Source organism: Manis pentadactyla, chromosome 3 (assembly GCF_030020395.1).
Source record: "Manis pentadactyla isolate mManPen7 chromosome 3, mManPen7.hap1, whole genome shotgun sequence".
Lineage (NCBI taxonomy): Eukaryota > Metazoa > Chordata > Mammalia > Pholidota > Manidae > Manis > Manis pentadactyla.
In genome coordinates this window covers 189253176-189269992 of record NC_080021.1, presented here as the reverse complement: position 1 = coordinate 189269992, position 16817 = coordinate 189253176, and the positions used below count along the sequence as shown (strand labels likewise).

General features: G+C 51.6%; 1 protein-coding gene across 3 annotated transcripts in view; it reads left to right on the top strand.

Annotated features, from left to right (window-relative positions):
- Positions 1 to 1900: 1900 nt before the first annotated feature.
- CORO2A (coronin 2A) overlaps positions 1901 to 16817 on the top strand; it is a 51763-nt gene continuing 36846 nt past the window's right edge. For all 3 annotated transcript variants that reach the window (XM_036888574.2, XM_036888573.2, XM_036888570.2), the window contains exon 1: positions 1901 to 2057. The gene's annotated coding sequence lies outside the window, so the exon portion shown is untranslated. The remainder of the gene's footprint in view (positions 2058 to 16817) is intronic.

The window sequence follows — 16817 nt, the reverse complement described above, 5'->3', positions numbered from 1 at the left end:
CACCCAAGTCTCAGTTCCCCACATGTGCAATTCAAAAACTAGTAAGGGGGTTCTCCCCCAAATGGACCAGGGTTAGAGGGAGGAAGGGGCAGGAGAATGAGGACAGGCACACACACAGCATCCCCAGGAAAGGTCCCAGGTTGTGTCTACTGGAGAGGCCTTCAAAGGCCTCCGCTCTGGCCCATCAGTCATATGTCTATGGCACCTAGAGAGGCCCCTGTCAAGTCAGCCTTTCCCCAAACACAGTCTCGGCCACCTGCCATCATGGCTCAGGGTGGGAAGATGCGGATACAAGGCTGGGAGGGCAGCTGGGAAGGCTTCCTGGGGAGCGTGTTGGTGCTAAGCCCGGGAGGAAGGATGAGTCAGTGTAGACAGAAAGACGATGCAAGGAGAGAATTCCTGGCAGAGGAGACAGTGAGCAAAGGCACAGTGGTGTGAGAGTGCGAGGGGTGGGCACTGCGTCAGAGATACAGGCCCAAGGCACACGGGTATCAGACACTCAGACGCCTTCGCCTTGGGAAGGTTATGTTGCCCACCCCCAGGTATAATTAAAAATAAAGGCAATATTGAACATAAGTATAAGTGACTTCCACAATGTTCCAATTTTTCCATATGCTTTTTTGAAACATCAAATATCCAACTCCTTCATGCTGATACCAGATGCATGCATTCAGTCAGCCCGCTGGGCAGTCCAGCTCCAAGGAGCCTGGGTCAGGGCCACGTGCAGAGGTTTTGTGGGCCATAGGAGGGGCTGGGCCTCTGGCGGTAAGCAGGGAGCCCACCCAGCTCGGCAGGGAGTAGCACAGGGACCAGTGAACACTCAGTCGCAGGCTTTGGCCCCGGCTATCCTAAGGAGATACTCAGGAGCCCACAAGTACTTAGCCACTCTAGATGCAATTTTCTTACCTGTTAAATGAGGGTAATAATAGCGGCTAAATAAAAGGTTTCTTAGGATAAAATAAAATATCTACAATACATATTAATCTGTTACCACTCAACAAAAATATATTGAGTGCCTATTATGTGCCAGGCACTGTTCTAAGCCTTTGAAATACACCACTGAACGAAACAAAGAGCTCTTCTCGAGAAGGATGGTATGATGGAGTGGCTGTGAGCTTGGGAGCCACGCTGCCTGGAGCTGAATTACTGGCTAAGCAATCTTCAAGTACTTAACCTCCCTGTGCCTCAGCTTCCTTAGGTGTACAATAGGCGGGTGGTAGTGTAACCTCATAGGCCTGTGTGATGGGTAAAGTGAGGTAATGTATTTAAGGGGCCTAAAACAGTGCCTGGCTCACCCTCAGGAGGTGATACTATTAAAAGGCTGGGCTTCCCGTCACCTGCCAATTGCCTGCCTTGGTCGCTTTGGCCAAAGCCGGCGAGACTGGGCAGCAGCGCCCGCTACTGGCCACCGAGGGAAGAAGGGCAGTACTGATACTGAAGCCACCCTCCCTGCTCTTTTTCTCCTGGCCGACTGGGAAACCTCAGAAATTAGTCCACCCGCCCGGTTTATCTGGCGCTACTCCTGCGGCGGGCTCTGCACGCGCACTTTACCGGGCTGGTAAATTAGACTGGCTCACCTAATTCTCAAACAGCTCTCAGGCAGACACAGTTACTGTTTCCATTTCACCAAGGGGGAAACTGAGGCTGCCAAGAGGTCGAGTCCCTTGTCCCATGCCACGACGCGAGGGAGCGGTGGGACGTGAAGGCAGGCGGCTCTGACTGTCCTTAGCCAACACTTGGTCGCCCGGCAGTCCGCCCCAATCACTGCAGCGTGTGTGCGCCAGGACGCGCACCTGTACTGTGCGCGTGTGCGCGCCCCGAGACCAGTCCCGGGGGGCCAGGAGCGCGGCCGGGAGGGTGCGGAAGGAGGGGTGGCCCCCGCGGGGCGCGCGGGCGGGGCATGTGCCGGGCTCCGGCCCCGCCCGCCAGCCCCGCCCGCCGGGCTGCTCGGGGAGGAGGAGGCGGCGCCGGGCGCGGGGACTCGGCCGGCGGCGAGGAGCGCGGAGCCGGAGCCGGACGCCACCGCCGCCGCTGCCACCTGCGCGGCCGTCATCAAGGTAGGGCGGCCCGCGCCGCCAGTCGTGCCTTCCTGGTCTACGCGACGTGTCCACGCTGCGCCTCCCGGCTGCAGCGCCCCGGGAGGGATGCTGGGGCTCGGCGCGTCGCGGGAATACGGTGGGGCGCAGGGGACCTGGCACAAAACACTGTCCCTCCCTAGGCCTCAGTTTCCCTATTGGGGTAGGGGTCGGAAATATGGCCCCTTCCTCGTCAGCTGTTGGGAGGGGCCGCCCCAAGATCCAGGCTCCCGACGGCTCGGGCCCGGCTGGGCACTGTCTGCACCGCCCACCACCACTCCCGCCTGCAGTGAGGGCCGCTCACCCTGGGTGTGGCGAGCCGGTCCCGACAGGCCCCCCCTGTGGCCTGTGAGGCGGGACTCGTGTCGGGACTTCTCTCTGGGTGACCTGCTGGGCCCTCAGCTTCCCGGTACGGGAAAAGGAAAGGGGGGGTCATTCCCAGGACCCTGTTGAGCCAGCCTGGGCATGCAGGGTGGGGCGCTCAGAGTCTGCCCACCAAGTCTGCCGCGGTCTGGGGCTCGGGAGCCCCGGTTGGAGGTGCTGGGGCCACCAGCCACAGAGTTGCCTGGACCAACCCCGTGCAGGCACCTGGATTTAGGGAATGGTACTGGGACGGTCTCTTCCCCTTCCCTGTCCCAGCAAATGTGATAGGACTGCCTTACATCCATGTGTGGACCCCAGTAAAAGAGCTGGGGGAGGGGGAGGGCGTGGAGGACGGGTCTGAGACAGAGCACGTGTCTGAGGGACTGTGGTCTCAGGCTCTCTGGGTAAAGCAGATCTCTGGCACCTGGCCCAGCCACTCAGTAAGATCCCCCTGAATGGTCTCCCTGCCCCACTGCACACCCCTTATGATGGGGATCTCACTAACTGTAAACTGAGCTGGAATCTGCCGGTCCTGCTCTGGGCACACAGACAACATCTGACTCCTCTTCCCCCACCCTGGGGCAATCGTCCCGTCCTTAAATCTGCTGGCCTTCAGGCTGGACAGCCCCAGGGCTGGCACTGTTTCTGCTGCCAGAGCCAAAGGGAGCACAGGCAAGATGAGGGAAGTGAGGTGTCTGCCCCACAACGGGTGGTAGTCAGCCTGGGGCTTGCTGAGAATGCACCTGCATCAGTCCCAGAAAGGGTCCTGGCGCCTGCTGCACTTGGTGCCCCTGTGGGTTAGCTGCTGGCCTAGAGGTCTGCAGTGAGGTGAGCAGCCCCACCAGGCCCTGCCTGCCACAGGTCCTCTTTGCCGTCTTCTCCTCTTGCTGCCCTGATTTGAGATGTTTCTGAGAATCAAGTCTGGGCCTTCAGATCTTTCTTGTCCCCCTCATGAGTTGCCCCTCACAGAGGAGCTTTCTTACAGCCAAAAGTAGGGAGGGGCTGCCTGATCAGGTGGTGAGCTCTTTGTCATTAGAGGTATGCAAGCAGAGCCAGGATGAGCACTTGCTGGGGGTGAGCTACCTTTGACTGTGAGTCTGAGATTCTAGGGCTGAAGTAGGGTGACCATAACTTTGCCTTTTGACCATGGGGGAGCTGCACAGAACTTGGAACTAGACCACAATTGTTATCATCCCCTCGTAAAAACAGACTAAGTGTCTGTGCTGTCACTCAAGTTGTAGCTCCAAAGCATAAGCTTAAGTGATACCTAAGTCTCCGGCCAGCTCTGTGTTTGTATAATCCAGGCCCCGTTTTCCTGCGAGGCTAATGTGAGCTGTGTTGGCCTGTTTTAGGGGCATGGCAGATTCCAGTTATTAAAAAATCATCTTATGCTAGTAATTTTAAAATGCACTGTGAAGTTATAGAATGTAAAGTTATGGAAGCTGAAAGGGATCTTAAGATATTATCTCATCCAATCCCCCCATTTGACAGATAGGCATCCCCTGTCCCTAGAGGGAATGTGACTTATCAAAGATCACACAGCAAACCAGCCACCAGGCCCAGGGATCCTGATTCCAAGCTGAGAGAGTATTTGTTTGTTGGTTTGAAAATACATACCACTTAGTAAGTTGTTTGTATATTTGTTTGAAAACATACCATATAGTAAATGAAAACAGTATGTATTTATTCCTAGAAAATTAGCAAAAATGAATTTTAAAAGATAAACCTCTGTGCTGGCAAGGTTGTGGGGATTCTGGGGTGGCATTTTATTTTGCAGGGCAATCAGGCAGCCTGTTACAAAACTCCATGAAAATGATCCTTACTACCCTTTGCCCTAGCCTTCTACTTTGAAGACTTTATCCTAAGGAAGTAACTATGAAGAGAGATGAGTGTAGTACTCTTACCTGGTAGAGGATTTCTTACAGTGAAGAAGCTCTTGGTGTTATAGCTGAGGCTTTAATAAACATTTCAGTTGAAAAGTACAGATTAAAAAATAGTGGCATTAAACCTTACATTGCCAGAGTCTGGCCAGCATAGAAGTAAAGTGGTCCTGAGGAAAAGCCACAAGACTGAAGTCAGCAGATACAGATTCCAGCAGGAATTCTTCCTCGCCCCCACTGTGTGAACTTGGGTAAATCCCTTCCCCTTTCTGGGCCTCACTTTTGCCATCTGGGAAATGGGGTAGATTCAGTGATTGATGAATTTCTTTCTGCTTTCACAACCCACATTTTAGATTTAGCACATCCCTGTAACTGATGCCTTTATTAGAAGGACAGTGAACATGCTGATAACCACAGACTCTTCCTTCCTCACTCCTGCATCATTAAATGAATCCACTTAGAGGCAATGAGCTAGCCTTTCTCCCCTAGGAAAGGACTTCATTCAGCCTTAGACTTTTGTTATTTCCAAATGGCCTTGTGGGTTGTATGTGAGCTGGGCTGATATTTTGGAGAAGAGCCATCCAGGTGGCAGGAACAGGGGACAGAGATCTTTCAGGATAATGAGAAAATAACTCAGCAAGATCCTTTATTTATTATTTTAAGTCTGTGCCTTGCCTCTTTCAGAACAGATTAGAGATGCTCTGCGATTACACCTGGTATGAAAAATCAGGAGTTAAGTGACTTCAGTTCTGTGGACAAACATATATGGGGCATCTACTGTGTCCTAGGCTTTGAGGTGCCTCCCAGGGGTCTGCAGGCTGCCATGGGAAACATATTAGGTTAAACTATGTGAAATGGCCAATACATGACTGTTTTTGACTTCCAAGAAATGGCAGTTTCAATTAGTTACGCCTAAATGAGAAAGGTCTAATTAAAGAGCCGTGTGCTTCTTACCGTATTGGCAGGGTGTGGTGGGGACCTGGGAGGTGTGCTTATAAGCTTGGAGAAGTCAGGAGGGAAGGACATGGGTGCCTCACCTTGAAGAATCAGCAGTAATGATAATATTGAGTACTTGCCCCTTGCCTGATTCTGCCCTGCGTGCTTTACCTTCATTCAGTCATTCATCCATTCATTTATTAAGCATACATTGTGCTAGGTATTTCCTAGGTGCTGTTGGTGTGGGGGTCATGACAGTAAACAAAATAGACCAAAAAGTCTATCCTAAAGGGGCTTACAGTCTAACTGGAAAAAAAGGCAATAAACAATAGTAAAACAGACGGTGATAAATGGAGATGGAACAAATAAGCATCGGAGCATGTTTCGGGTATGTGAGTGGGAATGGAAGGAGGGGGTTGCAGTTTTAAATAGGGTGGTCAAGGGGGATCATTGAGAAGGTGACTTTTTGGCAAAGGCTTGCAGGAGGTGGGGAAGTGAGATGGGCTGATATTTTGGAGCAGAGCCATCCAGGTGGCAGTAACAGGAAGTGCAGAAGCCTTGAGGTAGGACCATGATGCCCGGCAAGTTCTCGGATGAACGAGCTGAACAGTGTTGGAGAAGGAAGAGGAGACAGGAGAGAGAGGACATGGGTCTGACTGGGTACCCTGCCCCGTGCAACGTGGAATCCTATAAACGGTGAGGGGGTTACTATTTTTATTTCTCTTTGTCAGTTAAGAAAACAAAGGTACAGAGAGGCTATGTAACTTGCTGAAACATCTCCGAGTTGCTAGGGCTTTTAGTCAAGCACGTGGGGAGCCACGGAAGCCTTTTGAACAAGGAAGGGCGTGGCCAGATTCGAGTGTTCGTGTGCTTCCTCTGGGGCGCAGAGAGAAGCGTGTGGAAATAATCCAGACCTGGGGTGATGAGCTGGGCCTGGGCAGTGAACTAGTGAATGTGGGGACAGAACGTAGGCTGAGCCCAGTGCTGAGGGTGAGGTGGGAGGGCCAGCCTAGATGAACAGGAAAAGGAGGGGGAAGCCAGGCTGGTCTTGGGCTTATTAGCAAACACTTAATACACTTCCTATGCCCCAGGCATACAGATGTTACATACAGTAACCCCTTCAAACCTCAAAGCAATCTATAGGATAGATACTATTACCTGTTACTATCCCCATTGTTTTAAATGGGTGTATTATATTGTATGCAAGTTTGATCAGTCAAGTCAACTTACAAAGAAAGTATATTTTTTTCCATAATAAATATATGATGATAATGGAGAATTTAGAAAAAAAGGAAAATAGAAGATACATTACCCATATCTTCTTTTTTCATCTCAGATAATGAATATAAATATTTTGGTGTATTTACTTTGTCTTAGTTCTACTATTATCCCCACTTGACAGATGAGCATTAAGGCCCAGAGGTTGAGCGGCTTGCCCAGGGTCATACATTTGAATCTGTGGCGTCTGGCTGCAGGGTCCAGGGTCCTAGTCCAGATCACTATGCTGTGCTGCCCACAGGTGGACCCTGGGACTTGCTCACCCTCACTGCCATCCCCACCCCAGCATCATTTCACATATCCGGAAAGTGAGACCCAGTGCAAGACAGGGCCTTGCTCAGCATCTCTCAACCAGCTGGGAGCAGATATGAGGTATCATTCTAACAAGAAGAAATCGGGAGCTAAGAACTTGGGCGGGGTTGATGTGCCAGCTGCTTCCAGCCTGGCCTGGAGCCTGGAGCTCGCAGGGGGTTGGCAAGTGGTGTGACCCTGCCCACAGGGAGAGCTGGGGGCTGCCAGGGCAGGCCTGTGTTCCCAGAGCCCTGGAGTCTCATCCCTCCAGCCAGCCCTGGGTGAGATGTGGCCAGGAGACAGGGGAGAGGTTTGGGGCTTTGCCAAACCTGCAGGCCCCCTGGGAGTTGTCTCTTGTACTCTGTGCATTTATTTCTGGCTTTTGTGCTAGCAAACTCCTGAGCTGCCTGCTGCCAGGGATGCATCCCTGGCTTCGAGTCCCAGCACAGCCACTGGGTGAGCCTTGGCTGGGGTCTTCCTCTCCCCACCTGCAAAATGGCATCATACTGGTGAAGGGAGATAGGAGAGTGCTGGCACAGGGTATGGCACATGGGAGCACTCAATAGAGAGCTAACTAAGGTTGCTATTCCTAAGGTGGCCCCAGGGTGCTGGCCAAGGCTGTGGGATTGAGCCTCCCCAAGCCAGAGCCTCCCCCACAACGCACCCCTTCATGCCTGGCTGGACCAGGTAGGGCCCAGCCAGTGCAGAGGAGACAGCCATGAACCTTGGGCAGTGGCTTGGAGTCCAAGATTGTAGATAACAAGGGACACAGTGGAAGACAAGAAGCCCCACCTCCAAGGAGGGACACCTGACTGGGCACTGATGTGCTCTGTAGGCAAGTCCTATTCTTTTATACCCCTTGTCCTCACCTGTAAAGTGGGGAGAATATTTCCTGCATTAATAATGACAATGGTCTTCTTCCCAGCAGCCATCTATTGAGGGAATATGGATGGAAATAAGCCAGACCCATTCCCGCCTTCAAAGGCACACAGCCTGGTGGGGGCTCTAGTTATTACAGGGGAGCCCAGGAGCTGTGGATCCTCAAGGAGAGGCATCTAACCCACCTTGGGATGGGGATAGGAGTTGATGGAGGCTCCCGGGAGGAGGTGATGCCTGAGCCTGGTTGTTAGTGGGATTTGGAGTCAGCCAGACTCTGAAGGCGAGGAAGCAAGAGAAGTCACTGGGTAGCTTGCACCACCTCCTGAGCCTCAGTCTCTTCATCTATAAAAGGAGCTAATAAATACCTGCTTTCCCTAATGTACAGGGTGGTTGTGAGGCTCAAAATTGGATAAAGAGCATGGAAGCACTTTATGAACTATAAAATGCTAGGCACCTGTTCATCGTTGTTTATTGTGATGTCTGGAGCCTCTGGGGGTTACGGAAATACCTGGCCAGCATTAGGAGAATATCCAGTCTGTTTTGAAGGGACTGCAATCAAATCCAACAGGGACAGACAGCTGCCATTCACCTTACACCCCTTGATTTAAGAGTTGAAGAGTATTTCTGTACTGGAGTGCAGCTTTGCTGAGAGGGGACCCTAAGAACAATTATAGCCCTGTCCCAAGGGAGGGGGACAATTGTCTGCAGAAATCTGTCAGGCCATAAACACTGCAACCTAGTAGAGGCTGGGTGCTGGGGCTACCTGAGGGGGGCTTTAGGGACCTGCCAGGTGATGGGAGGGAGGACCATGGAGCACCAGTAGGTCACTGAGAAGAACTAGTCTGTGTGGAGAGAGCTCTGCAGTAAGTGTGGGACGGGCCTGTTGTGGTTTGCATATAGTAAAGAATGTATGTACGCACATGTAAATATAGAAGAGAACTCAAACACATCAAGCTGCTTGATTATTACGAGATGGCAGAACTGTCTTTTGTCTTTTCTATATTTTAAAATTTGTATAATGCTGTAGACATTCATTTCTATAAAAATTGGGCTGTATGTAATATATGTTGCAATATCATGTAAATCGTATGATAATCTGGTCAGTCAGATGTCACCAGGCTGGAGGGTTTAAGGAGGCACCCGCGGCAGGAGCCCTTGGGAAGGCCTGGCGGCATCCCCAGCCCAGTGCTGGCCTTCCAGAACAGTCGAGAGCAGAGTCCGGGGGTGGCTTGATGAGGATGTCACATGATAAAAGGGTTCTCTGAGGTGAGTCCCAGGACTCTCTTCTTGGGACACGGACTGGGGGTTTTAGGTGGCTGCAAGCAGAGTCAGCCTGTAAATGCTGAGTCCGACTGCGCAAAGCCAGGGACTGCAGGCTACATCAGCAGGAGCATGGAGTTGCGTCCAGGAAGTTGAGAGTTCTACTGGAGTTCGAGCCTCCCCCTCAGTGGGACTGGAAGAGCCAGATCAGATCCAGAGAGCCACCTGGTGGGGAAAGGCCTGGGCCTACAGGTGCTGCAGTCCTTGGGCCCCACGTCGGCGTGCCAGCCCCGCAGACCCTCTTCTCCCTCAGTGATGTGCTTGCTTGGTCTTTGGTCCCCGGGACGCTCATAGACCTTCCCGCCTCTTTGCAAAGGACATAAAGAAATTAAGCTATCGCCAAATTTCATTGAATGCAGGACACCATCCATTGTTTTATAAGCCATTAAGAAGGAAAAAACAGCAATTAAACTATAAGTTTCATTTTCAGAGATGTTAAAACATTTAAACTGTGTGTCTTGGAATCAGTTAGATATGATAGATGGCGGGCCCCACAATTCTAGACTCTTAGTACCCATATACTCATTTAATCCTTACAGCAACTTCCTAGCTAGATATTCTAGCCCTCTTTTTACAGATGAGGAAATGGACCCAGATAGGTTAAGTGACTTTTGCAAGGTCACACAGTCAGCAAGAGGTAAAGCTGGATATGAACCCTGCTGTTACTAGATTCCACTACTTTTTCTTCATCCAGCTTCACAAAGAAAAGGCTCCTGAATTCTGGCCATTGGGAAGAAAATGTTCACACTGCAGGTTAAACATATGCCAGTTCAGGAGTGCCCTAGTGGACCAGTTGTTAAACGCCTGGTACTACGAGTAGTGGGGGAGACCTGGAGGGGAGCTGGGAGATAAAGGGCAGGAAGGAGCTCTGAGGGCTTATTGGCTGGCTCATCGGCCTCGTCCTTGTTAGGACCATCACCAGGAGTAGACTGGCCTGTGGTGCTCTCGGAGGGAGACCGCAGAGACCTTCCCTGCACAGATAATCCTAGTGCCTCAGATAATCCCAGACTCGCCCATTTTTTCATCCTTTTAAAAGTTATCTTAAAATTTAAGTTTTTAAACGGGACCTTTGCTCATGTATTGATCACTATCTACATGCGAAGCACAGCTCAGTGCTAGGGATACAGAGCAGAGCAAAACAGACATAGGTGCTGCCTTGTGGGCTCACAGACCAAAGGGAAGGTGGGCGGCAATCCTAGAGTCCCACAAAACCTGGAGCAGGTGCTGGAAGGAGGAGAGGAGGGTTGAGAGCTTGCAGAGCAGTGTGCCTAGTCCAGAGTCACTTCAGAAGGCTGTTCCAAGGAAGGACTTCTGAACTGACATCTGAAAGATGAGTAGGGAGTGACCAGGTGAGGGTGGAAAGGGAACATACTGGACAAGAGAAACTGTCTGTGCAAAGGCCCTAATGTTAAAGGAAATGGACCTTTGAAGAATGAAAAGCACTGAGTGTCTACAGCTTTGATCTCTGGGCAAGGTGAGACTGGAGAGGTAGAGTGGGCCAGACCCTCTGGGCCCTGGGCAGTGGCCTTGGAGAAGCATGTTCAGATTTGCACCTTTTAAAAAGATAGGGGCTAGAAGGTTGGCGGCTAAGGCTAAGTGTCCAGGTGAGAGCAGATGGTAGTGGTGGAGTGGAGTGAAAAGGATGGCCTAAGAGATGTTTAGGAGATGGGATTAGTGATAGATTGGCTGTGGGTAAGAAGGAGGCCACATGGGTGACCCCAGGGATCTGGGTTGCCTGGCAGTATCCTTCACAAGGCCTGACCTGCAGAGGGAGGCGTCCTGGAGGGAAGTGAGCTGCAGTGGGAAAAGTTTTCACCTCACGGGTACCTCCTGTCCCCGTTTGGTTTTTGTTCATTTTCCCCAGCCATGCTTAGCCATCCTGGTTCCCCCGGGTTCAGGGTGTTGCCAGATGATATGGGAAAAGGTCAGTGGGGCAAAGGATTTTAGGGTGTTGATAAGAGTGAGGTGGTAGACAGTGGAGCTGGTAAGAGGAGAGAGAGTGGAGAAAGGGCCAGATGTGTGAGGAGAAGGTAGAGGCCAGCGATGGATGGTCTCACAGGTGAAGAACTGTGGGAAGGGCCCCAGGTTCTTGGGAACCAGAAACAGGATCACAGTGATGCCACATGGCCCAGGCACCATTCCCAGAACTGGCCTTTCAGAAAAGCTGGACCCAAACTTTGGCAGCCAAGTGGAGGCATTGCTGAATGGGTTGTGTCATCCTGGAGAGGGGTCTCTGTCCAGGGCTCTGTCCTCAGACCTGACCCTGTTTTTACTGACCCAGCAGGAATGCTGACAAAGGGCTGGTCACGTCTGGCAGGTGACAAGAAGCTGGAAGCCGGGTGGGTGTGGTCAGCAAGGGGGTGCTTGCGTTAATGACTTTGGAAGCAAGTCAAACATTTCACATGATGACAAAGTGCAGGGTGTGGCCAAGAGAAGGGATGGCTGAGGTCAAGGAAAGGAGGTCCTTTGGAGACGAGATGACCCTTATGCAGGGGAAAAAGCCTGGAGAGACTGTGGGTCTTATCTGAGGTCACTCAGCTGGGAAGTGGCTCTCCTGAGATGGTTTTCTAAGCCACTGGTTCCAGATTTCAGAGGATGTTTCCTTTCCTAAATCTTCATTTGGAGGTAAGAATAGATCGCTACTGAGTTTACAGCCTGGGCTGGTGTCAGGAGGCCTGGCAGGGGAGCCATGGCCAGCTAGGGATGCATGGAATTGGGGCAGAAGACTCCTGGAGAGGGGACAGCTAAGCTGAACCTCATAGCAGCTGGCCTGCAGAGTGAGGAAGGGAGTTGCTGCTGAAGGACCGCACAAGCGCAGGGCTGGCGGTGGGAGGCACACTGATGGGACCCAGGTTGGAACGTGGCAAACACACAGCCCAGAACAGCTGAAACTAAGGGGAATGGGATCGGGTGCCAGCCAGATGCCAAGGGAGTGAGGTGGAGCAGCGTCCCCTGGCCAGGAGGACTGTTTTATCTCTGACATTGTTTAGAATTGCAGACACATCATGATTTCAAGTCAGAATTATCATTATTTTTAAGTTCTCTACAGAAAATGCACCCCCTTGTTGTCTGTACCCAGGCCTCTGCCCTGGTCCCCCACTTCCTTCTCCCCCCTTGTGCCTCCCCGCTTGGTTTACCCCTGGTGTAGGTCTCAGCTCTGGACGCCACTGAAAGTAGTGGAATAGGGGAGGCTGCCGTCTCATGGGAGTCCAAGTGAGACTCAGCTTCAGAAAGGTCGGGGGCAGAGATTAGAAGGACAACCTGGACGAGGCAGGAAGGACCTGGGAGATGGAGAGGATTAGAGCAGCAGATAGCAGAGCTGTATAGGTAGGAGCAGGACTTCAGGTCCGTGCCTCAGAAGGCCCAGGGCCCACACCCACAGCCGCCTGCCGCCATGCCAGGCCTGGGCTGGCACACCTCGGAGACCCCTGCACTGCCGGGGCTCCAGGCCTTGCAGTGTCCAAGGCTGTGGCGGTGGTCAGAGGCAGAATCCTCAGGCTCTAGGCATGCCCCAGATCTCTGCCCCCTAACTAGAACCTTCCAAGGTGTAAAGACAGCAGTAATGCTCCCGAGGGGTTGCTTCCCAGCCCACAGATCTGAGCTGGCCCTCATGGACACTCACACGGCAAACTGACAGCTGGGTTTGATCAGTCCCATTTTACAGATGAGGAACCAAAGCTTCAGAGTGAGGCAGAGTGACTCCTGAAATGTGACCACTGATGGCTCCATGTCTCCCCATCCTGATAGCACGTGTAACCTTCACTGGGACCCAATCTCCCTGCTGCCCACAGCCACCCTCAGAGCCAGCAGGTAATCTCACAACACGTGGTACACAGACACAGAGGGCAGAGAGGGGCAGGACCTGCCTACTGCCCACTGAGAAGGCCAGTAAAGTCTGGACTGTGGCTGGGACATGGAGGCAACCGCTTTTAGCATCAGGAACTAGGCATTTGTGTTCTCTCCAGGGTCTGTCACTGACCAGCCAGGTGACCTTGGACACGTTACATCCCTTCCCTGATCCTTGTTTCCTCACCTGCAAAGTGAGGTTAGACTAGACGGTCTCTACCATCCCTTGCAGCCTGAAAATCCTCTCTGAAGGTCTCCCCAACTTCTACGCCAGTGGCCTCCAAAGAGAAGTATGCAAGACACTCATTGAAGTGCAAGAAAATAATTCAGCTCACATTTGGCAGGTGCTGACATGCTGACACCCTCCCCAGCCAGGATGTAAGACAGCCTCATGTCTCATGTCTCCAGAAGTCTCTGGAGAGAAGGGGGAAACACTGAGAAAGAGTGGTGAGGACACCCTTACTCTTTGATCAGTTTTCAGCAGTTTATCCCAATTCACTAATCTAATTAACTCTTAAGGTCCAGCCAGTGCTACTATTCTGAGGTGTTAATTAATCCGGGTTAATCCAGATTGGATTTATGGATTATATTAACCAGCTTTAACTGAACTAACACTCACCAAATGAACCAGTGGTTCTAGAAGATTCCTGCCAGAATGCTGGGTTGTTAGTAATTCTAACAATGCTAGTACTTGGGGACAAGAAAATGGGAGAATTAATACGCAGGTTTCCAGCATGATCACTTTCTCAGCCACAAGACAAGGAAAAAAAACAATAACCAGCTAATCAAATCTGACAAGAAGTCAGCCCAAGATTTCTTTTTAATTTGGGGGACACTACTTGAAATACAGATTTACAGTCACTCGGTTAACGATGACTGTCCCCTCGTGCACATGTTGTGCCTTTCAGCTACTGACGATGGCTGCTTATATGTGTAATAAAGTTTCTGAAGGGGCATAGCTCTTTTTTTTTCCTCTTAGGAGGATTAAATGACAAAAAGGTTTGGGTCCCACTGCTCTAACCTCCTGGTCTTTTCTACGCTCCTGCCACTTCTGACACACCCCTAAGTTTGTGATCAAACTTTGCTCCGTGGGGGTGTGGTTTCTGCATTCCCTGGGTAGAGACCCCATAGCTACCTCTGGGCCCACAGAGCCCAGCATGAGGGTCTCTCTCCAACTGGGGACTTGGAAGGTGTGGGTTGAGTTAATGTGACCCAGTTTACACCTCCCACCATGGGGGCTGCTGGCGCTCTGCTGGCCTTTCTAGCAGCAAAGACTTGGAGTCCGTCTTCTCTCCTGATCTTAAGGAGCCCATCTCTCCCAGTCTAAGCCACATTCTGGAGAAATCCAGTCTACCTTTCAAAGGTCTGAGCCCCAGGAGGGCCCAGCTAGGGCGAATGACCCCTGGCCTCAAAATTAGAAGATCTTTCTTCCCCACCCATCCTTGGAATTTGTCCCTCTGAGAACAGCAACACAGATAAGGAACAAAATATTTGGTACTGTATCCAGGCCCAGGATCAAAGGAAGCTTTGTTCCGTGGCTTAGAAGACTCCCCTGAGCCAGGGGGACGGAAGTGCGGGTCCTGCTCCTGGTTCCCTGCGCGGGTGGCCCTGGCCATGCTGACTACGTGTCTTCTGTACCCCGTGAACTCTTGACGTTGGGCCGGTGCTACTATTCTGAGATGTGAATCTGGGATCTTTTCGGGGACCTACTCTACTGAGTGGTTCTCAGCCCCCATCTAGAAGGTTTGAGTATGGTCTGGGCTCCAAACTAGATGAGAGCTGGGGACAACTTGGAGCATTACGGGAAGGTGACCCAAACAGGGAGAAGACAGGAAACTGAGTCAGGCAAGAAACTTGCCAACCTGGAGTGGGGCCATCCCAGGGCCATGTGGTCAGGGGACACAGGTCCCTGAAGGGCTGTCATGGGGCAGAGGCAACGGATGTGGCTGGTGGGGCTCCAGGGATGGGGACACGCTGTGGGGGAAATTGTAGATTTCCGCCCCATAGAAGGAGGAAGTCTAACGGTTGAGGTCCTCTGCTCTTGGAGGGAGAGAGCTTCCCATCACTAGAATAGTACAAGCTGAGACCGTAAGACCGTTGAGATGGTATAGAAAGGAGGGCAGAAAGCTACTCTACTGAATGGTTCTCAGCCCCCATCTAGAAGGGCTGGATGCCCACCTGGGTCCCTGACCCTGGGCAGTCCTGTGATATTATATATGTTTTTTGCACACAGATGTAATAAAATCATTTGAAAGATAGAGTTAGTGGGCCTGGCTAAGGATTAGATTAGATAAGAATTAGAGCTTTAAATTCTTTATCAGTGCTAAGGGGGTGGATGAGGGGCACAAGGCTTTCTCTGCTTCTATCCAGTTAAGGGGATTTGGGTGCCTACCAGCACGATGACTGGCCCCCCACAACCTACAAATCTTTAGATCTTTAGGTATTACCACTTTGAGGAGAAAGAAAGAACATGGACACTCTGTGCTTGTTTTAATCTGTAAGTCCTGTTTGTTCAAAGTCCTTACTAATTTTGCTACTTGTTCATTTCAATCCACTGGTACGCGTAAATAGCTTAGAACAGTGCTAGCTCAAAGTGATTACTATTTTTACCATCCCATTTTACAGATGAAAAAATCTGAGGCCTAGAGAGGTTGGGTAGCCCACCCAAGGTCTCCCAGCTGGTGTGTGGTGGGGCTGATGTTTCAGCCCAGCAGGTAGGCCCCCAACCGTGTCTGTAACCACTGCTATGCTGCCTCTCGAGGTGGTCACATCATGTAATAAAGAAGCAAAACACCTTTGCCTCCATTCTTCCTTCAAAGCCTCCCTAGAACCCAGGAGGGTAATAGATAGGGATGCACATTCTCACTATATGGATGGGACCCTGTGGCCCAGAGAGAAACAGTGACTTGAGCAGAGTCACACAGCAAATGAGGGCAGGGCAGATTGCATCTGGGGCTCCGGCCTCAGAACATCTTTGCGCCTCCCCTGTACAGAGCAGGGCCCCCAGCTGAAGCCCAGTGGGAGTGTGTGCTGTTCAGCCAAGGCTGTGCCCTCAGGGCCCTTCCTTCACTAGGCGGAACTGGGCCAGCTCCACAGAGGGAAGTGGGCGGGAAGATCCACCCCTCTGCGTGGGAGGGCATCCAGGCCTCTATCGGAGGGGCCTCACCTACAGGACCCTTTCCGCCGGGATCCTAGGCAGAGAAGGCCCGGCTAGCCAGCGCTGGCAGGGCAGGCAGTGGGTGGAGGGTGGGGTGCGGGGCTGTCCCCACAGGGAAGTGTCCTGGGAGCAGACATGGGGCCGCTGAAGGCATGCGAGAGAGCTGGGGGATGAGGACTCCTAGGAGCCGCTCTTCCTTAACTTTTTTATTGTGGTAAAATATACATAATACAACATTTGCAATTTTAACCATTTTTAGGTATACAGTCCTGTGACATGAAGTACATTCACACTGTTGTGCAGCCAGCACTACCATGATTTTAGAATTTTGACTTCCCAGTATTCTTTAAATATTTGCTTACATATATTAATGAAGAGTGCATTCAGTGCTAAAACAGCACGCCTGACAAAAAGGACCATACGTAGGAGCTTTCCCCATACCAGGCACCGCTCTAAGGCATTTTAAATGAATCGACTCGTTGAATTCCCTACAACGCCCCAGTAAGTTAGGTTCTATTTACTGACCCCAGCTTACAGATAAGGAGACAGAGGCACAGACTTGTTCAGGATCTTTCCCCGAATCCCTCCCTGGCTCTTGTCTAGGCGCACTGGCTGCTCCTGCTTATTGAGGACTCGCTGTGTGCCGGGGCTGAATGCTGTGTTCAGCCTTTGTCCCATCACATGGCTACTCAGTGAGAGGTGGGCTATTGTGGGGACTGAGCCCTAGAGAAGGAGAATCCGCGGTCGTGTGTGAGTCTGGCTCTGAAGCCCATGGCTTTGACCACATGCCCT